Below are 16,001 nucleotides of genomic sequence, written 5' to 3' on the forward strand. Positions count from 1 at the left end.
TAACCCAAACCGTTCTGTGATTCCATGATCCTATGATTTTTTGAAAGAGCAGCAAAAACATTCAACAACTTCAGTCTTTTTCATGTGCTTGTCCTCAGGTCTTTCTCAAAAAAAAAAAAAAAAAAAAAATGTAATAAATAGAACAAGGAAAGATATGTCTATTTGGGTGATGTTCAAAAGTTCAGTTGCATCAGTGTCGCGGGTTGGGTTTGTAACCGGGCGGAAACACCAATTTAGTGTAGTGGTTTGGTCTAAATTACTCATTGCTGTTTATCTTCTGTGAGATAAGAATTAGGAGAAATGCAAAGCAGGCACCAAACTTGAATGAATATAAAGAAGTTTATTAACAGACCTAAAAGAAGAAAAGAAAAAAATTATACCACCTTTAGAACTCTCCTCCTCCCCCCACCTTCCTCCCGTCTCCCACTGACAATGTAAAGACAACCCTTAAGATGTTCAGTCTGTTTACCACTTCCATAATAACCTGGTTCAGTCCATTTAGAAAGAGAAGTCTCTTTTGCTCATGCTATGAAAACAGTATCACACCGAGACAGCCACCCACTTCCAAATATTGTTCAGTCCATTTAGGAAGAGGAGTCTCTCTGCTTGCGATGTGAGTCCCTTCCCCCGACTTGCAGCTTTTCCCACAACTGCTTTCGAGGGTCCACTCTTGAAAGTTTTCTGGGGTACAATTTTAAGGTTGAGCTGTTCAGAAACAAAGAAAAACAGAGGCCCTTCTCCTTCCCTGGGAGCAAAGGGTCATCTTCATCTTTAAAACTATCTCTGGAAGCATCTCTAGGAATTGAGGTTTTTCTCCTTTCCTCTTTGGAGCAAAAAGTCCTCATCTGGTTCATCTGGTTCATCTCTCTCTGTCCAAACTTCTCATGAAATTACAGCTGCGTCAGCATCTGCCTATCTCAGCGCACGTGCTTCTGCTTACGAGTTGAACACTCCACCCCCCATATCTTCATGAAATTACAACAGGATACTCTGATATATCATAGCTTCACAACAGACTTTCAGCTTTAAGCATCTCCTCTCTCTCTTCCCTCAGGTTTTCAGCTCTTCACAGCAATAAAAGGGTTAATCTCACCTCGGCCTTACAGCTGGAATGTGGCTTATCGCTGTTGGTCACTGACCTCTGCCGGACAGAGGTGCCGCTTTGCTGAATCTCGGCCGCAGTGGACGGGGGGGTTCCGAGCCGCTCCGGCTGCCCATGGCAAGGCAGTGGGGGGGATTCCATGGCTGGAACAGGCCCATGGCTCCAGGCTGGCCGTGGCCCGGCCCGGCCTGGCCCAAGCAGGGCCTGGCTGGGCCCGCTGGCCCCCGCACGGGGCCTGCAGCCACCTGTCCCAGCGCCAGAAACGAGAGAGAGCTTGGGGGGGAGTTTGTCTATTCTTAAGTGTGTATCACAGAGGCGGTCACAACTTTAAGTGGCTTAAGGAATTGTCCATATTCAAACTGGCCAGCTGATAGGTTCTATCAGGTCCCAGAGGAAGCTGTAAGCACCCCTTAGCAAGGATATCCCTTCCGGGACTATGCTTGCTAACCTATGACAATCAGACTCAACTGTTTTTAAACTTTTCAAAGGAGCAGGTTATTGTGGAATTATTACAAAAAAACATTCAAGGGAGGAAAAAAAAATAGTATCTCTGCAGACTTATATCACCTTTAAATCAATATTGAACCATTTTCTGAGAATGCTGAAATTTTGTGATCTAATGGAGAGACTTTAAATAAAATGTAAAATGTAGTAGGATTTCGAGGTTATGAGTCAGATCATAAAAATCCTGAAAATCATATTTCCAAAAGGAAAAAAAAATATGGAGAAGCTGGTTTCTTTCTGATCTCTCAATTTTTAACACTCACTTGGCAATATATCAAGGGGGGTGGGGGAATGGAATCAAAATGCTTTAAAATGAAAACTAACAAAGCAGCAACTGCCTTCAGTAAATTCAAGCAGCCCTTGAGGCTATCCCCTACATTCCCATAACATCATGTTTTAAACTGTTTCCTTGTCCACACAAGCTGGAAGCTTATTTGCTCTGAATGGTGGCTGAAATTCTCAAACCAATACTGTGATGTAGTGCCAAGTGTCACAAAATCCACAACAAAATTAAGGGAGCTGGGAACCTTGTTGAAGTCTTCACTATTTTACTTTATTTAAACTCCCATAATTCCCTTTGTGACCATAGGTTTACTAGTTTTAACAGCAAAGGCCAATTACTCCTGCAATTATTCTATGTTTATAATAAAATGGCAATTTGCACTCGTCCTAGTTCAGTAAAGGAGGGCAATAACTGACAGTTTATGCCCATCAGTGTTGCAACAGCATGACTCTGCTAGAATTTTCTAATTCTAAACATGGAGTCATTTGCTGTTCTCAGAAGGCCTCTTGAGGAGGGATTCAGTGTGGAGATCATACCAGATCAGAGATTTAAAAAATCACTTGATTTCCATACCTGGTTTGCCTGTGGTTAAGATAATAGGTGTTCCTCTTTGGCCTTCAGCCCATTCATCACCCACTGCACCATCACAGGACAAGAGTGTCCAGGGCAGCAGAAGTTTGTAAATTGACCATTCTCCATTTGTCTTATGGGTCCTTGCTCCTCTCACCTATGCTACATTCAGATCCAGAAGGTCCTGTCACTGGAGAAGAATAGGGATATGTCTCAGCTGCGTCTTTGGCTCTGGTCTTATCAAGACTCCTGCCACAGCTAGCTTTAACTTTCAAATCCTTTGCCAGAGAAAGAGCAGCAGAGTCAAGGGAGGAAAGGTGGTCACAGAAAGAGGTCATCTAGTACACAGCTTACACCTCTGCCCCAAGGCAGGACCAGCCTGTGCTAGTTTGAAAACAAACCAGTAGGAGGCACCAAGTCAGAATAACAATTTAATGGAAATTAAAGGAAAAGAAAGTAAAAGAAAACACTGACAGAGTCAAAATACAACCTGAGTCCCTGTTAGGCAGGGTGGTGGTAGCAGTCCTCTGAAGTGGTGATCCTGTAGTAGAAGGGGTCTGCTCTTCCTCAGAAAGTCCAGTGGTGGCTGTGTAGCTCCTATCCTCTGGAAATCCAGTGGAAAGAGGGTCTGGTGTTCAGAGTCCCAGATTATATCCACGATGGGATGCTTGGTTCCTCCCTCTGGGTGGAGCATCTCACAATAGGATAATGAGTCATGAGGCCAAGTGTTGATTAGGCTCATTAACAGAAGATAGTCTGGAGGGAGTTATCTCTGAGTCATGTGGCAGGACAATGATGGGCCATTAACAGCAAGATAGTCTGGGGGGAGGAGGCAAGGAAACACTGCCCCACCTGATTTCCACAGCTCATGAGGATGGTAATAGAATACACCTCAACCCAGGACACAGCCATATCTGATTATTTCAGTCATTCAGCCATCTCATTTCTATATCTATATCCTGTACCTGATATGTAATCTGTAGATATTTATTTAATCACTTCCCTTCTAACATTTAGACCACACTAAGCAAACTGGAGTTTGATAGCCTTCTGAAATACTGCTTTCTGAGCTTTTCTTTTTCAACTGGGCTGATCAAGGCTATTCGGTAACATCAGAATGTTCTATATCAATTGCTTGGCATTTGTCTCATCCCTGTCCATCATCGAGGCAGAGTTTTGAGGTCATATTTTCTTTCTCTATTCTGCTCTGCTCAGGCAAGCCAGGCTCATTAGCTTAACTTCCATTCTTTTCTATCTTTTAAAAGTGTAACATCATCATATTTGGAACAATGGCTAGCTGAAATGAATCCAGTACTCTGGGTCTTTAATGCATGTCTCTTGACAACATTTGTTCTCCTGAGATTGCAGTCACCTCTGTTTCTCACCAGTTTTAAATAAACCAAACCATTTCTGCTGTATTGAGATGATGGTTTCCCTTAAAGTAAGTAATTGTATCTTATCATAATACTGAATAAAACAGTAAATCTGACCAACTGTCTGGTTGCTTTACACTTAATCAGCCTCTGAGCAAGGTTAAACCTTCATTGCAGCAAAGAATTCTTGCCCTGTCCCAATGTATTTCTGTTTTGTGTGTGCTCTACAGCTGGAGTCAACAGATAACATCATTTATAAATGTCAGCTTGAGTATAATCTATCCGACCCAGCTCAAATCTCTTTGGTCACAGAACAGTTTATCCAGAGGTATCTTTAAGTTTTTAAGCATTATACGCCAGCAGGAGGCCTCTTTGTTCTTCACATGCAGGTAGGAAGGCATGAAATACAAGAAAATTATAATATACTTCTCAAGGGAAACAATTCCCTTTCTTCTGAAATCAATCATAGTGGCATTCATGCAAAGAAATAGCATGAAACCTCTTTTCTTTTCTGTATATTCAGTTTGTGCATCTTGAAGGAGTATTTAGAAGCTAGCAAATTATTTTTCAAATAATGAGAACACCAAAGCACAAGAGATAGATGATTTAGCTACTTAGTCATCCAAATCAGGCAACATCTACGTAGACTTTCCAGCAGCTTGTAACCCTGAGCCATAAAAAGGAAGAACAAAGCAGTTCCAACAATTTAATTGTAATATTTGACACTCTTTATTCATTGTCACAACCAGCTTAAGCAAAGCTTACTAAAGTCCTTACAGTCTGACACAGTTTTTCTATACATGTTTGGTCTGCTTCTTTTTACTTCAAGCTTTTCATGTTTTGCCAAACTTGCAAAGGAGGAAGAACCCAGATTAAAGAGATTTTAAAAACATACTCTATCTCCAAGAGGTTATAGATATCACAAAAAAACCCTATTTTCTTGAGATGACTGGTCAAGTTAAATTATTCTAGGTTAGTTTGAATAAAATCTCTGTTATCTGCTATAGTAGTCTCTTCTTTTTGTTTCTGAATTCCCAGATATTCCTAGCCAAGGATGTACTCCATAGAAATTATTAATTCCAGATTTATATTTGCATAGCAGTGAAAAACAATTTGACCTTAGGAATAAAAATGAATCACTGATTCTCCATGCATTGTCTTAAATATCTTACATGTGTTGTACCATGTAGGGAAGCCTCTTAATAAATCTTCTTTGCTACCATTATTGAAGAACAAAAGCTTGACTTCTCTAGCCCACAAAATGAGGGATGTCGTGTAGTTTGTAGAGGAACCTGATTAGTACAGAGTAGGCTGAGAATATACAAGAAGTAAATGACAAAGTGTCTAATATTTCTGAGCCCCTTGAAGCACCTGTGGGTTTAGGATGTAGACTTTTTTTTCTACTTATCCCTTTGTTCTTATAAATGCACACTTGAGGAGGAAATTCATGGAGTTGTCAGTCAAATCCCTTAAGGTTTTGGGAAGATTAACTGAACCATTAGGGAGATTAATCTTTAAACACTTATACTGCCTTTTCAACCTCAAATGTCAACGCCAGACAGATGGGCTGAAATGCAAGGGATACCTAAGTAACAGTATCTCAGTTTCCTTATAATCCATCTAATCACAATTCATAGAAAGGTGTATTGAGAGATACTGCATAAGAAATCCATATGTCCCAGAAAGGAAACCAGCTGTCACCAAATTAATTAAAACAACTGCTTCTGAACAACACTTAAATTCAAAGCTGCTGACTGGTTTTAGGAATAATCTAGTGTTTTTCACAGAACCTTTTTCTTTCACTTTAGGAGCTTGAAGGGCATTCTCTCCACTACAGTTATTCCACTGAATAATATTGAACTCATGATTTTCAGGAAAAAAAAGCTGGGTGAAAAATGTAGATAAATATATTCTATGTCCTTGCAGACTTTGTGGGAATATAAAGACACTTCTCTGTTGCAAGTCCTATAGGGCATATACTCACACTATATAATCTAAAATGTTATATATAAAAATTATTATGAATATAAACCTGCAGAATGTGGGTGACATATTTCAGTATTAGTTTAAAAATGTTCAGTAACAACTTTCAAGGGATTATCTTACTTTGAAAATACACAGAAAATTCAGAACAGATGGGCTGTAAAATAATTCTTTTCCATCATATCTATAGCTTTCACTTTGTACTTGCTGTTAACTGCGTTTATTCACCCAAGTGATGCAAATAAACAGGATGCCTAGATGCTTCCAGTTCCTTCCTTTCTTCCTTCCCTGCAGGACACAGAAAACTCTTATTTTCATAGAAATTATTAAGTGGCCAGAGGAGCTGTTAGTGTTAAATTTTCCAAGTTAAATTTAGTCTGATGCTCAGACTTGGCATTATATACCAAGACACACAAAAGGAATATCTCATTTGTAACCTGAAACAAATGCGAATTTAGAAGAAAAAGCATGTAAAGGTGTCCTGTAGGAGCCATTTGCTTTCTTAGTGTCAGAACACAGCAGATCCACCTGCATGTACTGGCACTGGCACCTGATCCTCCATTTCACATGTGTAAATTCCCTGGCACACTGATCAGTCCCACAAAGCTGTGCTGCCAATCTCACTGGTTCGGGGACATGGCTAACAGAGCCACGTGGCTGCTGGCCAAGGTCCTCTGCCTCAGAATAAACATGCAAGAAAGGAACACATAAGACCTTTTCTTTTCCCACATCTTGCATAGAATGAGACTATTTACATGAAGCTTCTCCAAAAAAAGTTTGAAACTGTGTAAGAGGGGATCCCATCTCACAAAGATGAGCTGAATGGTTTTCTCAGACCTAGAAAACCAGACTCAGAACTAGAATGAGAAAGGGAAGTCAGATGTCATCAACCCAATTTCTCTGTGGCTATATTCCAATACTGGTGATGTACATAGATTTCCATATAAAAAAGGGAATCAATAGGAGCCCTGTAACTGTCTGCATAATTGTTGACATACCTTTTTCCAATTCTACATATTGTTATGGAGTTTTCTAACCTTATTCTTTCTGAATAATCATCCATTTACCCTGAGAAAGCTTTTTATTTACCTCTTATGATCATCATAACATTTTCATCTTTATCTGTTTTGAATTTCCCATATGCATAGTGTTTTTCTCACATTGTTATCTGCCAATTTCTGAGATACTACAGGTATTTTAAATTTCAAAACTTTTGTCTCTACTTGCTCTGACAGTCATATCAACATTAACTTTCTGAACTGCATCACATTTGTAACGTGATGTAGGGAGTAAATCTGGGATTGGCAACTCCCAGACTTTCATAATTCTAATATTAATTCTTTGCAGGATTTCAGACAAATTGAATACCTGCCTCAGTTTCTGCAACAACCAAAAGGAGTTAAAATGTACATATTATTTAGCACAGCATTTCAAAATATACTTGTGCTAGGTGCTCTATACGTAAATGCACAGAAAGGGATATAACACAGTATTTAAATGCTTTTCTTGTCTACTTCTTTATGAAAGTCACTTTATGATTCTTTTATTTCTCAGTTAGTTAAAAACCCAAGTAACCAATTCATAGTACAGAACATTTTACTGTGACTCACTACAGAGAGAGAGATGCATGAAGGTGTCACTTTTGCTGTCTCTCTACCTCAAAAAGTGAAGCATAGACAATCAAGGTCACCAGGGAAACTCCCCTCTCAGATTTCCACTCATTCTAGCCCAGCTTTTAGTGGAATACTTTAAAAATTAAGATACATTTTTGAAAGACTGTCTCTCAATGTCATAAAAGAACTTACATTCATGAAGGATAGAGGAATTTTAAAAGTAGTGAGAAAAGAACACTAAGAACTTGGAATTCTCCCAAAAAAATTACAAGACATAATAAGTTTTGTACAAAGAAGATGGCAAATTATTGAATCAAATCCTTCTGTGAAATTCTAGACATTATGTTAACAATAATATCTTACATGACTGAAAACCAGAAAGGAATCATTTTTAAAAGAGTAACTTAAAAATATTCAATTCAACATTAGTATTTGTTTTCCATATTTTTGTTTAACCCCAAATAAAAACTTGCTGATTGGTAAAATTGGAACCAAGAAACTGGAAAATAAAAGAAAAACAATGTATATGTTTCAGCTGGATACTAGGCCCTTCTTTCCTGTCCATTTCAGTGATGACTGTATAACTTCCATCTGTGAAGCCAAATAAACTTTTTAAACCTTTGGAGAAAAAATAGAAGGAAAAAAAATCACAATATATACTTCTTTTTTTATACAACTTGGGTCTGGTGCTTAAATCCACTACAACTACATGGGTTTACCAGCTTCTAAGACACTGGGTAATAGCTTCCCATTGGGAATAATTGTTTTCCCAGTCTAACCTAACAAACCTGTGCTTTGGGCTAGGCCTCTTTATTATTTTTCATTCTTTTTTAAATTCTAAACATATCAGTTTCTTTTGGTCTAAGTCCAGCCAGTTTTATCCTCACAAGGATAGGTATGCAGGCCGAATACTTGAGGTCTGCGGCTTCAAAAGAAGCTCCAACTGAATTTAATTTTTTACCAATGAAAAATCAAGAAAACATCACAGAGCTGAGATGGGTATATATTAGGATATAAAATGGCTCTCCCTGTGGCTGTTTCCATACTTTAACAGTTAAATATGGCACACTCATATTCAAATAATGATCTTGAAAGGCCTTTGCTGCTAGACATAGACCAATGATGCCTGTAACCACATGAAACAAAATTTATAGTAAAAAAATGTAGCAGCTCTTCATCAGAGATTTTATACACTTTATTTCCAAAAGACTGGTACAAAAAAGTCAAATTAAGGATGAAGGGAAGCTCCAGGAAATGGAAAAAACATTGCAACTATTCTCAGTTTCAGGGTAGTACCAGTATTCCCACCTCTACCTTCTGAATGCAGCAACTGCCATACAAAATATTTTTGCAAGTTTTGATAAGCCCATCCATCAATTCAAAGCCCCAATACAACCTGAACCTAAAGTACCAATCTCTCAGAAAGAATCACTAGAAATATAAACTCACAGATTTATAAAAGAAATGAGAAAGACATAACCAATTATTACTTCCTTGTACTGCAACACTGCAATCTGTGGCAGAAAGGGTAATTCCTTCTACACTACCATGCCTGTAAGCCATCACAGTTTAACAGCTTGCATTCTGAAGTACATTTCAATTTTTTTTTCCATTTTTCATCATTAAAGAGGATAATGCCAGGAATAAATATGTGTATTATGAGGAATAAGTGTTCTGACTTCAGCCAAAAAAATAAAGCAATATTGAGGTATGATGTCCATACCTGAATGTACTCCTTCAGAAACTTATTCTGGTTAATATAGTAGTCAGGAATGCTTTGACCTCCAGTATGATTAGAAGATGAATACCTGAGTAAAACAACTGATTTGCACTCACCAGAAAGATAAGTAGATGTATATGTGAGAGACAGAAAATATAATACTGTGGAACTATTAGCTAAACACTCCTTACTCCAGGTCTCCCATTTGACAAGTGGCAGTCATTTACAACTGGGAAGAAACACAGAAAGCGTGCTTCAATATACATCATGGAAAATTTCTGTCAGAATTAAAGGATGCTCTAAAAATGTCACCTCCAGGGAGCATATTATGTACCTACTGATTTTCTTTTTACTTTGATTTGAACTGTTCTGAAGACTAATGAGGGCTGAAATATGCAGACCTGAGTCATGCTTGTCTCTTTACTTAAGCAATTAAGTTGTCTGTCAGCCTCAGTTATACAGTTCTACAAACAGTTAATATTCAGCACAGAAGCAGAGATGCTGGATGGAAAAAAAAAGACAAAAAAACCCCAAGAGCATCTTGACTCTCCTATAGATATTAGAAAAGCAGCAGAAGCACAGACAGATTTCAAGTGAGCTTTCTTATGCACAGGCAAAAATACAAAAACATTAATGTGCAGCAGCCAGATTAAGAGCAGAGACAGCTGCTCCAAATACACTTTAGGCAGCAAGGCAGTAGTGGCACTGCTTCTCCATCCTTTGTAAATATATCCATCCTGGTATTCCCCTGCCTCTGAGGAATGATGCTCTGGCTTTCTCTGAGGCAGGATTAGCCAGCTAGCAGTCTGTGGGTCTGTGTCTCTCTGTGATATGAGAAGGAAGTTGAGTATCCAAAAGTTTTTTGTTTACAACTATATCATTTGGTCTGCTAAAATATGTGACTCTTTCTACATGCTTAAGCTTGCACCTACATGCACTGCCTGTGATCAGAGGGTCAAGATAACCTACGAGCAGATCTTTACAATGGCTTGCCATTAGAGGAATAAATAGGCCTTATTTGTACTTTGAGCTACCTGTTGAAATTTAAGCAACTTTATAGAAAATTTTTCAGCACTTCTATATAATTTTCAATCTATTTTATTTTCACACAGAATGTAGGACACCTGCCTTTGCTGAGTTATTGCTAAGGCAGAAGGACTATGTAAAGAGAATGTGTCCATGATCTTTTGCAAGGACTATTTCATCTGCTTGCAAGTGTTGCCATTAAGACATATGGAAGATACAAGGAGTATGTTTTTTCTTTCATAACTCCCACATCATTTCCATAAAAAAATGAACTGATGAATGTGTTCTTAGAGTCAAGAAATTTATCTTCCCAGAACTAAACCAGTGTATTTTTAAAGAAAATTCACCCTGTGTTCTTTCACCAAGCATCCGTACTCTGCTGCACATATAAAGATGTGAGACAGAGTCAGCAATCTCTGCTGCCATCTTCTGCTGTTAATTTTCGTGCAACTAGTGAACAAGAGACACAAATATTAAAATACCATGCTTTCTGAAAGTGAGTGTTACAAATGAAAGGCTATAAATCAATAATTAAAGCTCTGCCACACAATCACAGAAATTTGGGAAGAAAATGTCTCTGAATCACACTCAATCACCTTTATAGCACAGAATTATTCATTATGATATGTTCTCCCATCTAACTGAGGCTCTGATGCCTCTCATAACAAGCTTTATATCCTCCACAAAAGCTTCTTTCTCCTAGCATTTCCTTAGAGCCAGAGACTGCTGCCCTATGTCATGGGGTCATTCCCTCTGTAAGTACCTCATATTATTTTAGTGGGGCACTACTCCACTCGATCTAGTTTTTTTGAAACAATATAGGTGTTGGGGCACAGTCATTGTAACGATAGAATATTACACCCCTCCAGTAGCAATATCCTCACAGATGTTTATTATTCCTACATCTTCTCAATGTTTGGTGACAGGTCAAACACCATCAGAATGATCTCTTCTGAGAGATGTAGATTTGCCTCCCACTGTCCTAAATTCCAAACCTATCTTCTGAATATGGGTTAACTAAACTACCTTTACTTTTACCCTTTATATGTGTTTGTATTTTCTGCTCAAGTCCTTATCCCCTCCCTTATTGTCACTCTTTTCTAGGATCTTTTGATATTCGTGCTCATCAGCTGCTGGGTATACTCATCCGGACCATTTCTGCTGATTAACAGCCATGAGCAATTTATCTTCATTCACTTCACTAAATCCCTTTTGTTTCCTGTTTCTATCAAATCTCAGTCATCTATTGCACCACATCTTCTGCAATGAAATTATCAGCATATATAGCATGGATTTGTATCAACTGGTCAACCTTTCTAATAGCTTTACCAAGAAATAGAAGGGAAGAAATCTCCTGCCTACATCCAGTGTCAGAGGTATCAGACAGACAGCTGTATCTTCCTAACCTTTTTATTAAAGATTTCAAAGTTTTATGACTTTTGAGTGCAGATGACAGATCATCACATGCCCTTTTAAATCTGAAAGGAAAAAACCCAAATATTTTTACAACATTCCTCTTTATTCAATGAAATAAATACATGGAACATAAATACAACAAGAATAACAGATCAAGAATAAGCTAGAGATTTTCCTTTTATTTCTTTTCTCAATGTTATCCTGTATATGTAGGTACTACCCCTAGATTTTTAGTCCTCTTCTTTTTCTTCTTCTATATGTAGATCTACATGTTTCCGATCAGGGAATTAAAATTTAGATATTTCAGTTATCATTTTTATTCTTCCTCAAGTACCCAGAACTGACTAATATAGATTTTTTTTTCAGATGCAGACAGGAAATAAGTATTAAACTAAGTCTCCAGTCCAGCAAGAAGTTAATATACAAATTGCAATCTATGTCCTAGAAGAAAAACCTTGGTTGTTGCCCCATGCAGCACAGAGATTTCATGACAGATTTTAAGGACTTTCTAAACATGCCCACTGTCCTCAGCTCTTGCACTATGACAAGCTTTCTAAAAATAATGTCCTGTTACAAATTTTCCCCCTCTCTTTGCTGTACCTTTTCTTGCTACCACGCTGTGTTTTAAAAGAATCATTTCTCATTAAACTATGTCAGCTGGTTGTTGTATTCCATCACTTTTTTTTTTATCTTTCCTGTGTTACCTGTTCCTCAGAATTCACATTTAAACTATCTTTGCCACATGTGCTGTAGAACGTTTGTGACCACATCTTTAGAGATAAAAAGTATAAAATTCTATATCATCAAACATAAAGTATCCCCAAAGGATTTGCATAAAGAAACACAAGTTAATGAAAAGGCACATATCACTTTTTTATTAGTATTACGAGACAGTATTCTTCCCTTCTTCTCCTTAATGCCTCAGACTCCCTGTTAAACAATTTCACTCTTTCACTGGACATTTCAGAAGTGTGATCCATGATGGTTTCTGTGACCTGGGTAATCAAAATAGTTTTAAGATCAGACCTCCTTTCCTTTTGTCCCCTCACAATTAGTGCAGCAAGAACCTAGCCCTTGTACAACTCTTGGTACCTGAAAATGCCTTCCACTTCTTATTATCTTATATGCAGCATCATTCTGCTTCATTGTAGTATTCTCATTTAAAATATGTTTGGAAAATATGTATTAGTCTTACTTGCTTAATCTCTATTCTTTTTCTCTTTAAATCTGAACTCTATTAAAATGTTCCTAACTACAAGTCTTATCTACATAAGGAGACATTATTCAGTGGAAATGCTCTGCCTCATTTGTTGGGCACAGATTAAGAAACAGGCAGAAGTAATAAGTAATGGAAGAATGCTTTCTTTTGTGGGCAGGAAAAAAAAAAGGGCTTTGTCATGATTGCATTTAATTTTGTTGTAATTTCTGGAAAAATGAATACTTACTCTTCAAACACATTCCCCGACCACAAGGCAGCATACGCTCCTGTGTCCAGTGTAGTATACAATGCAATGAGAAAGCAAGCGAGTAAAAGAGAACTAAAACAACACATGCACAGCTTCTTAGCATCTGTCCAACACCACAATTTGTTTCTTGTCTGCAAAAGAAATAAATTTAGGAGTTGGAAGTACAAGAGTGCGTGCAACCTTCAGTAACCAGGGAGTTCATGAACATGGTACACCATGGTCATTTGTGTTAGTTCATCTTGTGGTCCTATCACCACATAACTGCATGCTCAGGCCTCACTAGCAAGTGAGTCCTCACAATTGCAGTCTTGTGGAAACCAGACTTCTGGTACTGAATATCTTGTCATCCACCATGGCTTTCCTTAAATACTTAAATACTTGAACCTCTGCAGAAATGGGCACTCTTATGAGTGATGATGACACTTAGAGCAAAGTCATTTTGAAAAGCAGAAGAATGATCACTGTTTTCTCCTCCTGTTTCTTCTAAACTCTCAAAAATTTTAGTAGTGTCGCAAAAATCTGCTTTGTCACTCTTTCTATTTGACTATGTATAAGTTAAATTTTCAAAAGTGACTCCTAGTTTTATTCATCTCAATTCAAATTCTAAATTTTCAGTTTGCTATTTCTCACTTATGGAAGAGTTGCACTTTTACAGCTACTATTAACTGTATACTTCTGGTCATTTAACCCTTGCAAAACTGATTTCTGGACATCTAAAAATGAGTAATTAAAAATCACCTCCAAACATCATATTTATGAAATAGAAAATACTTCACTATTCTGTAATCATTTCCATTATTTTACAGTACTAGTCTATTTCCAATCATGTGAAGAATGTGAAAAAGCATAATCTAAGCAGAGCAAACATGAATGAGCTGCACAAAATGGATTTCTGAGTCACTAGTTTTACTAGTTCACTTATTTCTTTCTGCATTAGACAACAAAAGACCTATGGTTGTTTGTTAATGGCAGAATCCAAACACATTCCTTTAGCTATCCTTAACCTTAGACTTCCTGCAAATACCAGGCTGTCAAACAACATTGCTGGAGTCAGCTGCACACATGTAATTGAATGCTGCAATATCTCTGCATAGAGGCATGTCTAAATGCTGCTTTGCTTTTCTTCCTTATCACTGACACAATGTGTTACTGAATTGTGCATCAGCAGCCACAGCAGTTGCACCCCCAGAACTGTGAAAAGAGTCGCAGGACTTTTCCCTTTAATTACTTTAATTACTCTAAAGTACAAAACATCCCAGTTTCCCCTGGTGATACTATTCCTTTGTGATGAAGTGTAGATTGGATTTATGCTTTTGCTCCAAATGGCAGATTAAGAAATGCATGAATATTAATTTGCACTATGTTTTGTAGGCTATGTTTACAGTATTTCTGTGATTACTCTCTGGTAATTGTATACTAATAATGCTAGTTGTTTATGTACAGCTTCAAAAATAAATATGAGGCAATTTCATTAGCAATGGACTCTCAAGAGAGATTCCATAATGAAGATAAATTTCCTGTATTTAATATGGAGAAGAGGCTGCAGCTATATTCAGATACAGACAGGTGTAACATCACTAAGACAGACAGATGCATTAAAAAACTCACAAGCATTTTGTCTGGATTCATATCAACTACCTTTTAGGCATTTAACTGAGGCACATAAATTAGACATCTGGTCTTGTTCCACAGTCAGCAGAGATCACTGTAAGACAATTTAGGCTATGAGAAATAGGAAATAAAATCAGAGAGCAGAGCTGAAATTAAATATTCAGGGTGTAGGTCAAGGCTTTGTTTTATCATAGTGATCAATGCATTTAAACACCAGAAAGAAACCAAAGGGTTCTCAGGGTTAGTGTGAACGCCAACCTTCAGCAGGAAATTATGACAATGGTAATCTGAACACATCACATCTTTCTGTACCACTGTGCTAGCAGGGAATATCTGACTCAAGTGTCATGTGAAATCACAGCTTGTAAACTGAGATTTGTGAATGAATCCAAATAAAAGGTGGGGATGCTATTACATGACCAAGTCCATCTTGGAGTGGTATCCACACTCCTTCACCTACTTCTTTTGGACCTTTTCTTGGACATACAGCAAACTCCTTGCTTTCTGCACCAATCTGATTGCTACTGAGCAGTTGCTATGTAGTGAACAATTAAAGAGCTGTCAGGGGTGGCAATACATGATGATGGATTAGGCAATCCTTACTGTTTGCAATTTTGGGCAGTGAAATTTGGAAAGAACTTCAGTATCTTTGGCTGAAAGTCCCTCTATTAATGCCAGTGATTAATTAATAACAAATGTGCTGTTATTATTTTAATAAGCCTCTCAATATGCTTATTGAGCTGTGAGAAAGCTCACAGTTCTCTTAAAAAGTTTGCTTCAAAATACAGTCACCCATTCAGTTTCCAGAATGAGCCTGTATCCATTCCTGAGGGGACCTGCTGTGCCCCAATGTCGAGCCCTACAGTGTCCATTTTACAAGAGCAGCATGAGAGGTCACAGCACAGCAGATACAGTCCTCCTGCTCCTTTTCAAGTGGAATCTGGATCCAAACAAATTATCCACACAATCCTCACGTGTTAAAAACATCCCCGAGATGCTCATCACTCTGCCAGCAAGGAAGGTCCCATTTTCACAGCCAAATGGATCTCAGAGCACCCTCCACAGCCAAAGAACTCCAGTCATCACAGGCTGAGCACCAGATTTGCTGTCCCTGAATGGCTCCATCACCTCCTGGTACACAGCAACTCTCACACACACCAGCAGGAGCCAAAATCACACACTGCCTACAGCACCCCGTGAGAAGGAGCAAGGCTAGGTGCTAAGCTCACCTCTATCCAAGATATTTTTCCTTGAAAGAGCCCATCCCTTCCCAGCTGGTGCTGACTGTCTGCCAGCCATTGGGCATCCCCAGCTCAGCCACCTTCTCATTGCAG

Source organism: Aphelocoma coerulescens, chromosome 5 (assembly GCF_041296385.1).
Source record: "Aphelocoma coerulescens isolate FSJ_1873_10779 chromosome 5, UR_Acoe_1.0, whole genome shotgun sequence".
NCBI classification, from domain to species: Eukaryota; Metazoa; Chordata; class Aves; order Passeriformes; family Corvidae; genus Aphelocoma; species Aphelocoma coerulescens.